General features: G+C 41.8%; 2 long non-coding RNA genes and 6 other non-coding genes across 8 annotated transcripts; all 8 read left to right on the forward strand.

Annotated features, from left to right (window-relative positions):
- The first annotated feature begins 199 nt into the window (after nt 1–199).
- On the forward strand, nt 200–3,056 carry LOC120917573. The gene is made up of 2 exons (XR_005744214.1): nt 200–231; nt 2,848–3,056. It is a non-coding gene; the product is annotated as an uncharacterized LOC120917573 (long non-coding RNA).
- On the forward strand, nt 2,648–2,773 carry LOC120918111. The gene has a single exon (XR_005744320.1). It is a non-coding gene; the product is annotated as a small nucleolar RNA SNORD22 (small nucleolar RNA).
- Nucleotides 3,057–10,140: 7,084 nt separating the features above from the next.
- On the forward strand, nt 10,141–10,209 carry LOC120918084. Its single transcript, XR_005744295.1, has one exon. It is a non-coding gene; the product is annotated as a small nucleolar RNA SNORD31 (small nucleolar RNA).
- Nucleotides 10,210–10,383: 174 nt separating this feature from the next.
- LOC120918104 lies at nt 10,384–10,451 on the forward strand. The gene has a single exon (XR_005744314.1). It is a non-coding gene; the product is annotated as a small nucleolar RNA SNORD31 (small nucleolar RNA).
- Nucleotides 10,452–10,610: 159 nt separating this feature from the next.
- Nucleotides 10,611–10,674, forward strand: LOC120918061. The gene has a single exon (XR_005744274.1). It is a non-coding gene; the product is annotated as a small nucleolar RNA SNORD29 (small nucleolar RNA).
- Nucleotides 10,675–11,131: 457 nt separating this feature from the next.
- Nucleotides 11,132–11,202, forward strand: LOC120918073. The gene has a single exon (XR_005744285.1). It is a non-coding gene; the product is annotated as a small nucleolar RNA SNORD30 (small nucleolar RNA).
- Nucleotides 11,203–11,513: 311 nt separating this feature from the next.
- Nucleotides 11,514–15,054, forward strand: LOC120917574. The gene is made up of 2 exons (XR_005744215.1): nt 11,514–11,587; nt 14,847–15,054. It is a non-coding gene; the product is annotated as an uncharacterized LOC120917574 (long non-coding RNA).
- Nucleotides 14,650–14,775, forward strand: LOC120918115. Its single transcript, XR_005744324.1, has one exon. It is a non-coding gene; the product is annotated as a small nucleolar RNA SNORD22 (small nucleolar RNA).
- Nucleotides 15,055–16,767: the final 1,713 nt, after the last annotated feature.

Here is a 16,767-nt window from a genome sequence, read left to right on the forward strand (position 1 = left end):
GCAAAAATGTTGACATGCTCCCAACAGTTTATTCTTAATGCTTGTGGGGGACACAATGATGAATAATCCACTATACCCTGAGCTGGCCTTGTGTTGGCTGTGACAAGGATCGTCGCTATACTGAAAAGATCCCCTTTAGCTGTAGAATCTGACTGTTTTTTGTAACTATGTGTGTTTTTACATATTTCACTTTTGTTTTTCAGATTTCGACTGGAGGAAAATTGGTTCAAGGTAAGACTTGAAAACTAGATTACATTTACACGGTTCTGCCTTATTGCACCATGTGCAAATGTAACGATAAACTTGGGAGATCCCTACCAGTAACAATAGTTTGCAACTAGGTTCACACATGCCAACTGCAGTTGCAGTCTTTTAAATGAAGTCCAGTTTTTTGTTCACTGGTTCAGGTGCATGTTTTTACTTTAATTCACACCTGAACCCAACCATACCCAATCTCGCAGTATCTTCAAAAATGGACTGCAGCTGTCCTGGACATATGTGAACTACCAGCTCCATTGCAAACAGGTCTGTTTCACATGGGATTCAAAACTCGTCCATTTTGCATATGTGAACTGAGCCTTCAAGTGATCTTTGGGGCTTGGGTCCCCTTCACTAATCCTGGCCCCCTCCATCCTGTTGAGTGCCCCCACAGCAAGCTATGATGCAGTTGTGTCCATTTAAACATTTAGCTGTTCAGCCCCACTTCCGATTTGCCAACTCTTAACAGTGGGAGCCAATGTTGCTGCTGCTGTCAGCCAATCCAAAATCGCAGGTGGCCAAGGGACTCGTGGACAGAAGATCACTTAAGTGCTGGGGAAGGCTCCTACACACAGGAGGCTTATCTTCATGCATCGAGATAAAAAACTTCTGCCATAAAAACTCCTTTAAAGATTGGCTATGTAGCCCATGTGCAACATGCTTGTCTCAAATGAAATACAGAATTTTCATATTTTTTTTGGTGGGGAGCTGTTGGAGCTGCACGATTGAATTAACGTTCTACCCCACCACAATCTTGACAAATTTTCCTAGTTCAGTGCTCTGCTCACAACTGTCAAAATAAACATGCCAAGTTTTTATCACCACATCCATAGCTGGAGATGGAGAAACATTATGACACTGTCTGTAAATGGAAGTTGGTTTAACCACTTAAAGACCTTTTTTCTAATACTTGACGTTTTGGGCTAAAGAATTAAAACCCTAAACTTTTTTAGCAGAGACCCTAGAGCAGTGGTCATCAACCCTGTCCTGCAGGGCCCACTAACAGGCCAGGTTTTATGTATTACCTTGGGGAGATGCAGTCTAGAGTACTGCAATTCCTTAGGAGCAAATGATATCGGCTGTGATGCATTTCAGTTATCTTGCAAACCTGGCCTGTTAGTGGGCCCTGCAGGACAGGGTTGATGACCACTGCCCTAGAGCACAGGTGTCAAGAATGCCTGCAGGCCAAATCTGGCCCTCCAAGCAATTTCATGTGGCCCTCGCACCTACTGCATCTGCGTGAGCTCCAGACCCTTGTGTTTTGCTTTCAAGCAATGAATTCGTCTTCCCAGCGGCAGTATAAGGAAAGGGTGGTGCACTGTAAGGGAGAGTGGGGGACTCATCTTCTGATGGTGAGTTGGATCTGGACATCTAATCTTACAGATACAACTGGCCCTTTTGGGGTCAATCATGGTACTGATGCGGCCCACAAAGAAATTGAGCTTGACACCCCTGCCATAGAGAAAAAATCACACTATTTGCATAGTTGTCTTTCAAATGCAATTTTTTGGAAAAAACACTTTAAGGAATTCAACAGTAAAGTTGTCACTTTTTCTATATGAAAGATGTTGCACCATAATTGTGAGAATTTCTTTATTCTAAGCAAAACATGATAGTCATTTTGGCCAGAATCATCCAGCTCTAGAAGCTAAAGTATAGCCTCTAGAGTAGTAATACATAAACATAATATAAAGGGTACCATCATCCAGAAATTTTAGTATAAAGAGATTGGGTCTAAGGTCCCCAAACCAGAGAACCAAAAGGTGGGGCCAATTAAACTATTGTGGTACTGGTAAAGTTAAGTAATAAAAATACAATTGAAAATATAAATATATTTTATTAAATAAAAAAACAAGAGAATTGAAATGGTGACGACCACCATACATAACACCAATATAATCCCGAAGAGGGGAAAATTTGTGAGTTGAAGGTCACGACATTAAACTTTACTAGTTTTGCGGCGATAGCCACTTCATCAGAAGCATGTCTACAATAGATTTGAAAAAACAAACCAATTAACATGTGTTAATAGTTTGTTTTTTCAATTCTATTGTAAACATGCTTCTGATGAAGCGGCTATCGCCGCGAAACTAGTAACTAGTAAAGTTTAATGTTGTGACCTTCAACCCACAAATTTTCCCCTCTTCGGGATTATATTGGTGTTATGTATGGTCGTCACCATTTTAATTCTCTTATTGTTTTTTGATCTAATAAAATTATATATTTATATTTTCAATTGTACTTTTATTACTTAACTTTACCAGTACCGCAATAGTCCAATTGGCTCCACCTTCGTTTGGGTCTAAGGTCCCCAAACCAGAGAATCTTTTTATACCAGCTCTAGAAGCTGTGGAGGATGATGGCAGCAAGAGCTTTGTATCTGAATGATCCCCAAGGATGAAACCTTCACATGTCCGACCATCTGATCTCCACCAGAGCCTGAAAAGGTGAACCCACTGGTGTAGTCAGCTGGAGAAGATGGATGACCTGTTCCTGATGGAACAGTCTGAGGGGATTGACTTCTAAAGCAATGTTAAGTACTGTTTAAGCATCCAAGATTTGTACTGGGTTTTATTTAATTTTTTGTAGGTTTAAAGGATTGTGAAGACCTTCAATAAAATTACAAAAGCACTGACCTTTCCGGCCTGAGACCAATCTTGCCCAACAGTGGTGTTTGGAACTCATCAGCTCAAACCTCCAGATTTGTGTAGTGCATCCTTGGCACTGTGCCCCTAACATCGATTGGACAAGATGGGCTTCTGTTTACAATGTAGTTAAATAAAAATGTTTTGATAAAATTGGGTGTGGATTTTATTTTCTCAAACTAAACTTGTAATCCTCCATGAAAACTGCTCAATTTTAGTCAAGAGGGCACTTAAATAACAAAGTACAACATGGGTATTTAAGATTGTGATAACTATAATCTATGAACATAATCTCAAATAATCCCAAAAAAACTCTCTAGGACAACTGAAAAGGTAAGACATAAGGCGGGGCAGAATGGAATAAATGTGATATGCTGGATTTGGTTATGAGTTGCTCATTAAATACAATTCACCTGGCTGTACAATATGCACCTAGTCCTTAAGGATAAGGCCAATCTTCAGCTAAGAGGTACCAAGCCATTTGATTCTACACTGGTACTACCAGAGTAAGGGAAGCACAACTATTGGGCTAGTACTGTAAAGGAAAAACAGGGCATACATTTGCCTGAGGAGTTCTAAATGTTTATAGTTGGTGAAATTGATGGGACGGGTCCACAGTACTGGCTCTGCTGAGATGGGGTTTAACTAGAAAGTGATGGGCCTGCTTCTGGGCGATGGCTTGATGTTTGGTTTAGGCTGTGATGTAGTAGCTTCCAGCGCTGTGCTATTTAGGATTCTTCTGTAAATTCATCCTTGAGTGGTTAAAGGTTCAGTTTTTTACCTTCATGCATCAAAGTAATCCCCTGCAGCAGGCCCTCCCAAATACTTGAGCACATCCCAATCCAGCAATGGGCACAAGCTTTTGGCTCTCTGGGAACTCCTTGTTGGCAGAGACAGCTGTAGGGGCCAATCGCCCCTGCAAATCGGGTAGCCAATAAGAGGGGGTGGGGTTGAGCCACAGCACTTGCCATGAGGGAGGGACCATGAGTGCTAGCAGGAGACCTGAAGAGGATTGGGGCTACCCTGCACAGAGCAGGTAAGTGACTGACTTTCTTTTTATTGCCACTTTAAAGTAGTTCACCCAACACATCTACAGACTAACCCATCTAACCCTGTAAAATCGCTATACATGGCTTTTGATGCAGGCATTGCTGTGGAGGCAGATGCGGAGGAGGTAGCTGACAATTACATAGGAACTTTATGGTTGACCTCTCCCCATTCATTTCCCTGCTGATATCGGCTGTGTCCTGCGGAGCTTCCACCATGTGGAGGGGGGGGGATGGAGATGGGATCCAGTGTGATAGGAAGGGGGGAATGATGAAACTTGGATGAGCATCAGTGATGTGCCCCATGTTCATATTGTAACCAGTAATCTAAGTAATGCTGGACACCTAGGAGCTGTGGCTGAGGGGAATGTGTGCATGATCCCAGAACATGCACCTTAACCGTTAATGGGGCCCTCATGCATCATTACCCCTATGTTTGTGCGGTGTGACTTTGGTGCAGCACTGGTTTCATGCAGTGCATTTTTAAGAGGCTTGGAGCCTATCTCTGTATTTATCTTAATACAGCAGACCATTTAAATGGGCTGGTGTATCTGTCCACAATGGGCCTGCCTGTGACTATCCCACCACCCATGGGCTATTCTAGACTCTTCAGCATGCAATGTGTACAGTCATTCTTTGCCTCCATTCACAAAGCATTGTGTTCCAGGAGAAAAATACTGGTGGTAGGTTATCAAAACTAGAGCAACTGTTTTTTTCTGAGAAGCAATCGGCTTGTTCTATTTCTCCCTGGTCACTAATGGGAGGAAGCTAAAGTGAACATGATTTAAATAAAAAAATCTGGTGTTTCACTGGGCTCATGTGACAATTTCTAAGCTCATGGCCTTTCACCCTTTGTCTTATTACTGTTGGGCTTTTTCTTGGTGGCTGGGTGTGAGTCTCTGCCATGCTTTCCCTTGCTTACTGAGCACATGGCTGGATGTGGAGGGTGCAGTCCTTGTCTTGTGTCAATGATGAGACTTATCACAGACCTGTTCTGAGACTAGCTTTTGTCTCTGAGAAACACCCGATGGCAAGGCTAGTAAAATGTAATTGGTGTAAGTTTAAAAGTCCCCCCCCCCCTCTTGGATACCAGACATGTGTGGCACAATTGGTTAGTGTTCTATTTTGAGGTTTGTTGTGTGACAAGGTCTCTAATCATGTAGAAGTAGCCCTGCCACAAGGTTGATGCACTTGATGCTTTCTGTATTGGCAGTGGAGATGACCTCTGGCTGAGTGGCGGCTGTAATATGAAGTCGCGCCATCCAAGACATGTCTGTGGTTTTCATCCCTCTTCAGTACACTACAGCCATAGAATTGCCTGTTTTTGCCTAATATTCAAAAAGTTGATCTTCAGCAGCTTTTACAGCACAAAGCTCATACATGCTATTGGCATTAGTTTAGAAGGTTCCTTTGGTAAGTGTGGCCTCTATTGATTTCATATCGGTGCCTTTTTTTTTTTTTTTCTTTAAAAGGTTGAATAAAGACAAGTCAGTCCAGTTCAACATGTGTAGGTGTACTTGTGCCCATGTCTAAGTTACCATATCCCTGTCTTGCATTTAAGATGCGCATTCCAAGAGTCTCTAAAAATATTCATACTCCCTGCTTAAACCACATAATGGAAGGGAGTTCCACATCCTTATTGCCCTGATGGTGAAATCTCCCTGGGCAGTTAAAGGTTAAACTGCTTCAATCTCATTGTGTGGGCCCATGTCCTCTTGCACCCCTTGAGACTGCTTTTTTACTTTTTTCTCCCCCTCTCTGCTGGGATCACCATTGAGGTATTTGTAAATTGCTATCGTATGTCCTCAAGCATAGTTTTGCCAGCAAGAATACATTTAGTGCTTGTAGGCATTCCTCATATTTGAGGTCCTTCACTTCCTTTAATTTTGTTGCCCTTCAGTTCCAGCACATCCCTTCTGGGAACTGGTGACCAGAACTGGACAGAGTGGTCTAACCAGTTTTATAAAGTGGTAGGATTATGGTTTTCTCTGAAGTAGATCCCCCTTTTTTATGCATGTTATTCTGCCAGCTTTGAGCAATGGCATTCAATGTCAAGCTTCAGCTACCAATGGCCATCTACTAGGACAGATCGTTCTCCATGCTTGATTTCCCCATAGGTTCTCCCCTACTGAGTAGTTTGCTGTTTTCTTTTTCATTTTTTGGCCCTTGTGCATTAATTTACATTTCTCCACATTAAACCTTTGCCATGTATTGGGCCACTCCATTATTTTGTTCAGGTCTTAATGTAACATGTCTATATCCTGATTTAAAGTTCTTGCCCTGCTTTAATTTTTTCATCTGTGAAAGCAAAGCTTTTTATCCCATCCTCTATCATTTCTGAATAGAATTGGTCCCAAGACAGAACCTTGGGGAACCCCCCCACTTACCACTACAGACCAGTCAGTGTTATTTATCACCACCCTTTGGACCTGTCCCTGTAACCATTTTTATAATCCAAGAACAAACCTTGTGGTCCATGCCTTCAGACCTCAGCTTGTAATTTAAGCGCTTGTGGGGGGGGGGGGGGGGGGGGGGGAGAGAGACTATCAAATGCTTTTGCAAAATCCAGGTGCACTAAATCCATGCGCCTTCCCCTGTCTAGATGGCAGCTCATGTCCTCGAATGTTTGGTCTGGCAGAAACAACATTTCGTAAACCCATGCGAACTACTGTTTTTTTTTTTTTTTTTTTTTATGGTCCCTTTTATCCCTTCCAATTTATTTATGGTTGTTAGGTTGATTGGCCTGTAGTTTTCCAGGTGTTTTGTCTGTTCTGTTTCTTGAATGTTGGTACCACAATGGTTTTTCTCCAATCAGCTGGTGCAATTCCTGTGAGTATGCTGTCTGCAAAGATTATGGACAATGGTCTGTCTATAACGTGACAGTTCTGAGGGCTCTTATGTCTAAGCCATCCTGTCCTGGTGATATGTTTTAATTTTTAGTCTTGACTCAACTGTTGGCTACCTACTGAGGGGAAGGTGTTTAGTACTTCTACAGAAGTTTGCAAGTTGCAATGAAATTGGAAAGTAGTGCAGGAAACGTTTTTATATTTTTCATTGATGCAATATGAACAGTTCCATTGATGGTAAATGTGATAAATCGCACCACATTGCTAAGTCACTGGTGTGAATGGGGGCTTGGTATACCTTACTTAGTCTAGTTGAGTGTATCTGGCTGGCCAATCTGTCATGAAACCCGCTTTATACAGCCCATCTGCAAATTAAATGCCTAGAAGGTGGCAATAGGCTTACTATTCACATTGGAAGGCATCTCTGCAGATTTTCTCTAGTCCATAAATGTGTCCTAGAGAACTTTTGGCTCTAATGCAGTTATTTTAGAACTTTTTAATTTTGTGTAGAGATTAGAACACCTGTTGGGTTTTTATTTTGTCTGTGCGCCCCATTCAACCTTTTCTCCTCTGACTTTCAATGATATTTATTAAGAATGCCATTTTGATCTTCCAATAGGGACACGAGTTCTTTGGGACAGGAAGTGAAGAGAAATCGCCCCATGGGACAAAGGCAGAAATAAACCTTACAGGGGTTACAACCCTCCCTTACATCTAAAATGAGATGTTGCTTTATTTTACCTCCTGATGGTGCTCCTAGTCTACAGCAGTACAGCTTTCTGCTGATGTGTACCAGATTAAGATGTGGTAACTTACATTTATTCTTGCATTCTTCAGGGTTGCTACAATCTGAAGATGGCTCCCCACAGCATTACAGGTGAGCAGTAAAGACTTGAATGTAGGGTACAATGTGGTGGTCATCAGTGATGATCTATATAGACAAGCATATATCTGACTTGTCAGTGAATGTAACCCTTTGTTCTGAGATGATGAAGACTAGAAAGGCCGGCTTCTGTTTTTAATTTCTACACTAAACTAGTTTCTCTTTCCTCAAGGTGCCTCTTCATTTTGATGTGTGGTGAAGATGAAGACTACATCATATGGGTAGGTGTCATGACTCGATGAGGCTTTTTGAGAGGGCAATATTTGCTTGTAGAAATGAATGGCAAGTCCTGCAGTCACTATGAAGTAGAGCTGAACCTAAAATCTAGTTTTGAATATTAAAATGGGTTGTATTTGTTTAGCACAACACTGCTTCATATCTGATATTTTAGGCACCTTTTTTAATTCCAACCTCCGGTACAGTTTACTAGGTACGTGCCACCCTTTGATTAGATTACTGGATTACATTGAGGTCAAGGGATGGTGTAACACAATGTAATGGATGATGGCGTAGTTAGTGCTACATTAGTTACTAACTTGTGTCATCCTGTTGGCTAGGATTTTATCCTCTGCATCTATAAAGTGGTTCTAAGCCCCTGGTCACAATGCAATTTGGCAGTTTCAAATTGCATGACAAGTTGCACCCTATTGTCTGCATTGGAAGCAGTCAAATGTTGGCTTTGCACCAATCTTTGAAAGTAGTTTCTACACTATAAGCTAGTTCAGGAGTGACTTGCATTGAAATCTGCATGAAGTCTCTCAGATGTCTTCCAAGTTGCACCTGAAGTAGCACTGAATTGCTACTTTGAAATTGGGCTACGTCGGTTGACGTAGCACAATTTCATTGTTGTGGCCAGGGTGTGAAAGATAGTTTTTTTTTTTTCTTTCATACAACTTAATGTATTCTCTGCATTAAAGTAAAAAATTGTAGCTTCCCTTCCAGCCCCCTAAATACTAGGCATTATCTTAAGTCTGGTGCTGTGCACTGTGAAGCAGCTCTTCTCTCCTGTCTCACAGGCTTGGCTGAGCATTGACTGGCCATTGGCTCCTGCTGCTGTCGGTCAAAACCTGGGCAGGGCTGAGCCATGCAGTCTAACTGGAGGTAACCAGCCTGGCTCAGTATTAAGCACAAGTTCTCCCCTTAGAAAGGAGCCAGGTGTGCCAGCAGGGGGACCTGTAAGAGGATTGGAGCTGTTCTGTATTAATACAATTACAGATTGGATAAATGGAACATGTAAAAAAATAAATCAGGCTTACAATTGCTTTAAACAACAAAAACCTGGGGAATGCCCAGGGAAAAACCAAGCCTACTTACCGACCAGCTTGCAGAAAACCAATTAACCTGTCTACTGTATGCGTTAAAAACAGGGGTTCGGTCCGCACGCATTTGCAAACGCATGCGTGAGCCACAGAGCTGCGCCAAGGCACCCTGTAATCTGTGGTCCTAACACTAAACAATGAGCGTCCCCACAGTGGAGGCACATGCATTACAATTGCTTTAAAGCTTATTGGACTCGATCTTTACTATGGCAAAACCATAACCTGAAATCTGAGTCTTGGTGAACTGACCCCCTTATCTGGCTTTGTGAACAAACAGGAGCTTTCTGCCATGAAATTGTTTTTGTGAGAAAGCTTTACCAATATTTCTAAAGATCTAAAGCAGTAACATGCTCTTGAATAGGATCATGTTAAAGGCAGCTTTTGCTGGTCTGCCAATTTTTTATTTTATAGATGTCCAGTTAATATGCTTGTCAGAAGTTCCTACTTTTGCCCCATTGGTGTTTAAATATGTATACTTCAGCTTTGGCCATTAAACTTGGTTCAGCACTGCAAATTCTATTTGACTTGTATGGAAACTTGCCAAACCTTGCCCTAGGCTTGTATGTTCAGTCTTGCTCCAAATGATAACTTGACAGTCTCGTTCGTCTGAAATATTTTGAAGAATATTCCTAGCATGGTGGAGTTCTGATGGAGTGTAGGTTAAAATGATCACTTGTTGCTGCTATTACAAAGCTAATGGCCCTGTGTTCACAGGTTACACACGGTGGAACATATGAAGACAAGATTTCTGTGGGATAAATCGAGGTAAGCACTGTCTGCTGCATGTTTTTAAAATGCTTCTGGTCTGAAGGGATGAAATCTATGTATATGGACGACGCGCGTCTCATGGCAGAGAGTCACCAAAGCCCTGATCAGACCAGATGTACCAGAGTATAGCAAACTTGGATGTGCACACTTAACAATTCATTTGCGTTACAGCTCTCTGTGGCCTAGAGAAGACCTTGATGGTATGAGACAGGTAAATGCCGTATTTTACCTCATTGCTACTTTGATCCTACAGCTGCATTTTTGAGTTGCTCATAAATGATAAAAAAAATTGCTGAAAGCTTATGGAGTTGGCTTATCCTTGAAGCTGCACAGCGAATTGAAGACATTTTAGCAGAAATGTGATACTGAGCATAATTGACTATATGATGACTTTTATACCGCCCCAGTCTGATGTTTGGTGACTGAGTGGTTTGTTCTGATTGTCCACATTAAGGGATGTGCTCTGAAATTTAGGCTCTAAACTGCTCTACATATGTACTTTCTGACAGTCAAATTTTCCTGTAGGTATCCCTGGCACTCTGAATGGCGACACCAACTGGGTTTTATGTACAGGTAAGTTGAGTAACCTTGCTCCCGGTTCAAATATTGCATGTTTAGAATTTTGTGATGACATCTTACCGCCCCAGTCTGATATTCTGTGACTGAGTGGTTAATTGTGACTGAGAAATATATTCTGAGTTTGTCTATTTAAAGAGGTCCTCTGAAATCCTTTCCCTGTCCTAAAGATGTCTTTCTATTCACAGAAAATGAAACTGCTCCATCCTGTGGGGTAAGTAAAATTCTATGTTTTTGGGGGAGGGGGGGTCAGGTGGAGTTGGAGTTTACTGCAGTGATGAGTCAACTAGCTCACTTTGAAAAATAATGAAACGCTTCGAACTCCTGAGCAGTATCTACTGTAAAGATGTGTTTTTTTTTTTTTTAAAGTTGAACTAAATATATATTTTGGTTGCAGGGTCTCAGAAAATTGATTTGCAGATCTCCTCTTGAAGGAAATGAATGGTAAGTGATGGTAAAAATGCAATTGATTGTAAAACTAGGTAACCTGAGAAGTAGACATTGCAATACTGAATAATTTGCAACTTTGTAGAGCTCCTGTAACTTAAAAACTACCACTGCTTCCCAGTGATCATTACAACCCATTTTTTTGAATGGGGCTTCAGCATTGCCAACAATCCTAGTTAATGTTCTTGTGTAGCAGTGGGTCAACTGCCTCAAATAAGGGGAATCAGCGAAATGCTTGTATAAAAGTACATAAACTGTTGGAGGTTAATGGCACAATTGCATAGCCAGTAGTTGTATGAAGGCTTTGCTCATGAGTGTAGAAAAGCTAGTGTGTGAACTTAAAACTGGTGATGATTTATCTCTTGGAATCTCGTTCGTCTGAATTCTGATGAGACCTTATTATAACTGATGGTTTTAAAAAATTAGCTTTGTTCTTGGTGGTTTGATGTTGCAGTGTCTGACCTGCTGAATCTTTTAACAGGTATCGATGGTCGGTACTACATGGGGATGGCCAGAACTGGAGATGACTCCTGTAAGAAGCTATGCAACTTAAATATGTGAATAGGGCAAAAATGTTGACATGCTCCCAACAGTTTATTCCTAATGCTGGTGGGGGACACAATGATGAATAATACCACTATACCCTGAGCGGGCCTTGTGTTGGCTGTGACAAGGATCGTCGCTATACTGAAAAGATCCCCTTTAGCTGTAGAATCAAACTGTATTTTGTAACGACGTGTGTTTTTTACATATTTCACTTTGTTTTTCAGCTTTCAACTGGAGGAAAATTGGTTTTAAGGTAAGACTTGAAAACTAATTACATTTACACGGTTCTACCTAATTGCACCATGTGCAAATGTAACGATACACTTGGGAGATCCCTACCAGTAACAATAGTTTGCAACTAGGTTCACACATGCCAACTGCAGTTGCAGTCTTTTAAATGAAGTCCAGTTTTTTTTTGTTCACTGGTTCAGGTGCATGTTTTTACTTTAATTCACACCTGAACCCAACCATACCCAATCTCGCAGTATCTTCAAAAATGGACTGCAGCTGTCCTGGACATATGTGAACTACCAGCTCCATTGCAAACAGGTCTGTTTCACATGGGATTCAAAACTCGTCCGTTTTGCATATGTGAACTGAGCCTTAAAGTGATCTTTAGGGCTTGGGTCCCCTTCACTAATCCTGGCCCCCTCCATCCTGTTGAGTGACCCCACAGCAAGCTATGATGCAGTTGTGTTTATTTAAACATTTAGCTGTTCAGCCCTACTTCTTATTTGCCAACTCTTAACAGTGGGAGCCAATGTTGCTGCTGTTGTCTCAGCCAATCCAAAATCTCAGGTGGCCAAGGGACCCATGGACAGAAGATCACTTAAGTGCTGGGGAAGGCTCCTACACACAGGAGGCTTATCTTCATGCGTCGAGATAAAAAACTTCTGCCATAAAAACTCCTTTAAAGATTGGCTATGTTGCCCATGTGCAACATGCTTGTCTCAAATTAAATACAGAATTTTCATTTTTTTTTTGGTGGGGAGCTGTTGGAGCTGCACGATTGAATTAACTAATTCTACCCCACCACAATCTTGACAAATTTTCCTAGTTCAGTGCTCTGCTCACAACTGTCAAAATAAACATGCCAAGTTTTATCACCACATCCATGGAGATAGAGAAACATTATGACACTGTCTGTAAATGCAAGTTGGTTTAACCACTTAAAGACCTTTTTTCTAATACTTAACGTTTTGGGCTAAAGAATTAAAAACCTAAACTTTTTTTAGCAGAGACCCTAGAGCATTGGTCATCAACCCTGTCCTGCAGGGCCCACTAACAGGCCAGGTTTTATGTATTGCCTTGGGGAGATGCAGTCTAGAACAGTGTTTCTCAACTCCAGTCCTCGGGGCGCACCAACAGGTCTTGTTTTCAGGCTTTCCATTATTGTGCACAGGTGATTTTATCAGTTTCACTGCCTTAGTAATTACCACAGCAGTTTGATCTGAGGGAAATCCTGAAAACATGACCTGTTGGTGCGCCCCGAGGACTGGAGTTGAGAAACACTGGTCTAGAATACTGCAATCACTGAGGAGCAAATGATATCGGCTGTGATGCATTTCAGTTATCTTGCAAACCTGGCCTGTTAGTGGGCCCTCCAAGCAATTTCATGTGGCCCTCGCACCTACTGCATCTGCGTGAGCTCCAGACCCTTGTGTTTTGCTTTCAAGCAATGCATTCGTCTTCCCAGCGGCAGTATAAGGAAAGGGTGGTGCACTGTAAGGGAGAGTGGGGGACTCATCTTCTGATGGCGAGTTGGCTCTGGACATCTAATCTTAGAGATCCAACTGGCCCTTTTGGGGTCAATCATAGTACTGATGCGGCCCACAAAGAAATTGAGCTTGACACCCCTGCCATAGAGAAAAAATCACACTATTTGTATAGTTGTCTTTCAAATGCAATTTTTTGGAAAAAACGCTTTAAGGAATTCAACAGTAAAGTTGTCACTTTTTTCTATATGAAAGATGTTGCACCATAATTGTGAGAATTTATCTTTATTCTAAGCAAAACATGATTGTCATTTTGGCCAGAATCATCCAGCTCTAGAAGCTAAAGTATAGCCTCTAGAGTAGTAATACATAAACATAATATAAAAGTTACCATCATCCAGAAATTTTAGTATAAAGAGATTGGGTCTAAGGTCCCCAAACCAGAGAACCAAAAGGTGGGGCCAATTGGACTATTGCGGTACTGGTAAAGTTAAGTAATAAAAATACAATTGAAAATATAAATATATTTTATTAGATAAAAAAACAAGAATTGAAATGGTGACGACCACCATACATAACACCAATATAATCCCGAAGAGGGGAAAATTTGTGGGTTGAAGGTCACGACATTAAACTTTACTAGTTACTAGTTTTTTTTCATCAGAATCATGTCTACAATAGAATTGAAAAAACAAACCAATTAACATGTGTTATTATGTGTTAATTGTTTGTTTTTTCGATTCTTTTGTAAACATGCTTCTGATGAAGCGGCTATCGCCGCGTAACTAGTAAAGTTTAATGTCGTGACCTTCAACCCACAAATTTTCCCCTCTTCGGGATTATATTGGTGTTATGTATGGTCGTCACCATTTTAATTCTCATTATTTTTTGATCTAATGAAATTATATATATTTATATTTTCAATTGTATTTTTATTACTTAAAGCGGTGGTTCACCGTCCTTAACATCAGTCTAGCATTACATTCGGCATCGTAGCGCGAGCTACAGTATGCCGGTCTTACATTTTTTTTATCCCCGTACTCACTGTGCTATTGCACATTGAAGATTCCGACTCCCGCGGGGAATGGGCGTGCCTATGGAGAGGGAGGATGATTGACGGCCGGCTCTGGCACGTCACGCTCCCCGAAGACAGCCGGAGTAGGTCTCGGCTCTTCACGGCGCCTGCGCACAGGCTATGCGCAGGCGCCGTGAAGAGCCAAGCCTATTTCGGCTATTTCCGGAGAAGCGTGACGTGCCAGGGCCGGCCGTCAATCACCTTCTCTCACCATAGGAACGCCCATTCCCCCGGAATCTTCAATGTACAATAGCACAGTGAGTACGGGGATAAAAAATGTAAGACCGGCATACTGTAGCTCGCGCTACGATGCCGAATGTAATGCTAGAATAAAAAAAACTTTTTTTTTTTTTTTTTTTTTTAATAGGGTGAACCCCCGCTTTAACTTTACCAGTACCGCAATAGTCCAATTGGCTCCACCTTTGTTTGGGTCTAAGGTCTAAGTCCCCAAACCAGAGAATCTCTTTATACCAGCTCTAGAAGCTGTGGAGGATGATGGCAGCAAGAGCTTTGTATCTGAATGATCCTTAAGGATGAAACCTTCACATGTCCGACCATCTGATCTCCACCAGAGCCTGAAAAGGTGAACCCACTGGTATAGTCGGCTGGAGAAGATGGATAACCTGTTCCTGATGGAACAGTCTGAGGGGGATTGACTTCTAAAGCAATGTTAAGTACTGTTTAAGCATCCAAGATTTGTAATGGGTTTTATTTTTTTGTAGGTTTAAAGGATTGTGAAGACCTTCAATAAAAGTACAAAAGCACTGCACTGACCTTTCCGGCCTGAGACCAATCTTGCCCAACAGTGGTGTTTGGAACTCATCAGCTCAAAGATTAGTGTAGTGCACTGGCACTGTGCCCCTAACATCGATTGGACAAGATGGGCTTCTGTTTACAATAATGTAGTTAAATAAAAATGTTTTGATAAAATTAAGCGTGGATTTTATTTTCTCAAACTAAACTTGTAATCCTCCATGAAAACTGCTCAATTTTAGTCAAGAGGGCACTTAAATAACAAAGTACAACATGGGTATTTAAGATTGTGATAACTAATCGATGAACATAATCTCAAATGATCCCAAAAAACCTCTCTAGGACAACTGAAAAGGTAAGGCATTATAACATAAGGGGGGCAGAATGGAATAAATGTGATATGCTGGATTTGGTTATGAGTTGCACATTAAATACAATTCACCTGGCTGTACAATATGCACCTAGTCCTTAAGGATAAGGCCAATCTTCAGCTAAGAGGTACCAAGCCATTTGATTCTACACTGGTACTACCAGAGTAAGGGGAACACAAGTATTGGGCTAGTACTGTAAAGGTAAAACAGGGCATACATTTGCCTGAGTAGTTCTAAATGTTTATAGTTGGTGGTGGAATTGATGAAGGGGTCCCAGTACTGGCTCTGCTGAGATGGGGTTTAACTAGAAAGTGATGGGCCTGCTTCTGGGCGATGGCTTGATGTTTGGTTTAGGCTGTGATGTAGTAGCTTCCAGCGCTGTGCTATTTAGGATTCACCTTCATGCATCAAAGTAATCCCCTGTAGCAGGCCCTCCCAAATACTTGAGCACATCACAAGCTTTTGGCTTTCTGGGGACTCCTTGTTGGCGGAGACAGCTGTAGGGGCCAATGGCCCCTGCCAATTGGGTAGCCAATAAAAGGGGGTGGGGTTGAGCCACAGCACTTGCCATGAGGGAGGGACCATGAGTGCTAGCAGGAAACCTGAAGAGGATTGGGGCTACTCTGCACAAAGCAGGTAAGTGACTGACTTTCTAAAGCATTTTATTGCCACTTTAAGTAGTTCACCCAACACATCTACAGACTAACCTATCTAACCCTGTAAAATCACTATACATGGCTTTTGATGCAGGCATTGCTGTGGAGGAGGTAGCTGACAATTACATAGGAACTCTATGGTTGACATCTCCCCATTCATTTCCCTGCTTATATCGGCTGTGTCCTGCGGCGCTTCCACCATGTGAAGGGGGATGGAGATGGGATCCAGTGTGATAGAAAGGGGGAAATGATGAAACTTGGATGAGCATCAGTGATGTGCCCCATGTTCATATTGTAACCAGTCATCTAAGTAATGCTGGACACCTAGGAGCTGTGGCCAAGGAGAATGTGTGCATGATCCCAGAACATGCTGCACCTTATCTGTTAATGGTGCCATCATGCATCGTTACCCCTATGTTTGTGCGGTGTGACTTTGGTGCAGCACTGGTTTCATGCAGTGCATTTTTAAGAGGCTTGGACCTTATCTCTGTATTTATCTTAATACAGCAGACCATTTAAATGGGCTGGTGTATCTGTCCACAATGGGCCTGCCTGTGACTATCCCACCACCCATGGGCTATTCTAGACTTTTTTAGCATGCAATGTGTACTGTCATTCTTTGCCTCCATTCACAAAGCATTGTGTTCCAGGAGAAAAATACTGGTGGTAGGTTATCAAAACTAGAGCTACTGTTTTTTTCTGAGAAGCAATCTGCTTGTTCTATTTCTCCCTGGTCACGAATGGGAGGAAGCTAAAGTGAATGCATGATTTAAATAAAAAAAAATCTGGGGTTTCACTGGGCTCATGTGAGAATTTCTAAGCTCATGGCCTTTCACCCTTTGTCTTATTACTGTTGGGCTTTT

The sequence above is a fragment of the Rana temporaria genome, chromosome 11 (genome assembly GCF_905171775.1).
Source record: "Rana temporaria chromosome 11, aRanTem1.1, whole genome shotgun sequence".
NCBI classification, from domain to species: Eukaryota; Metazoa; Chordata; class Amphibia; order Anura; family Ranidae; genus Rana; species Rana temporaria.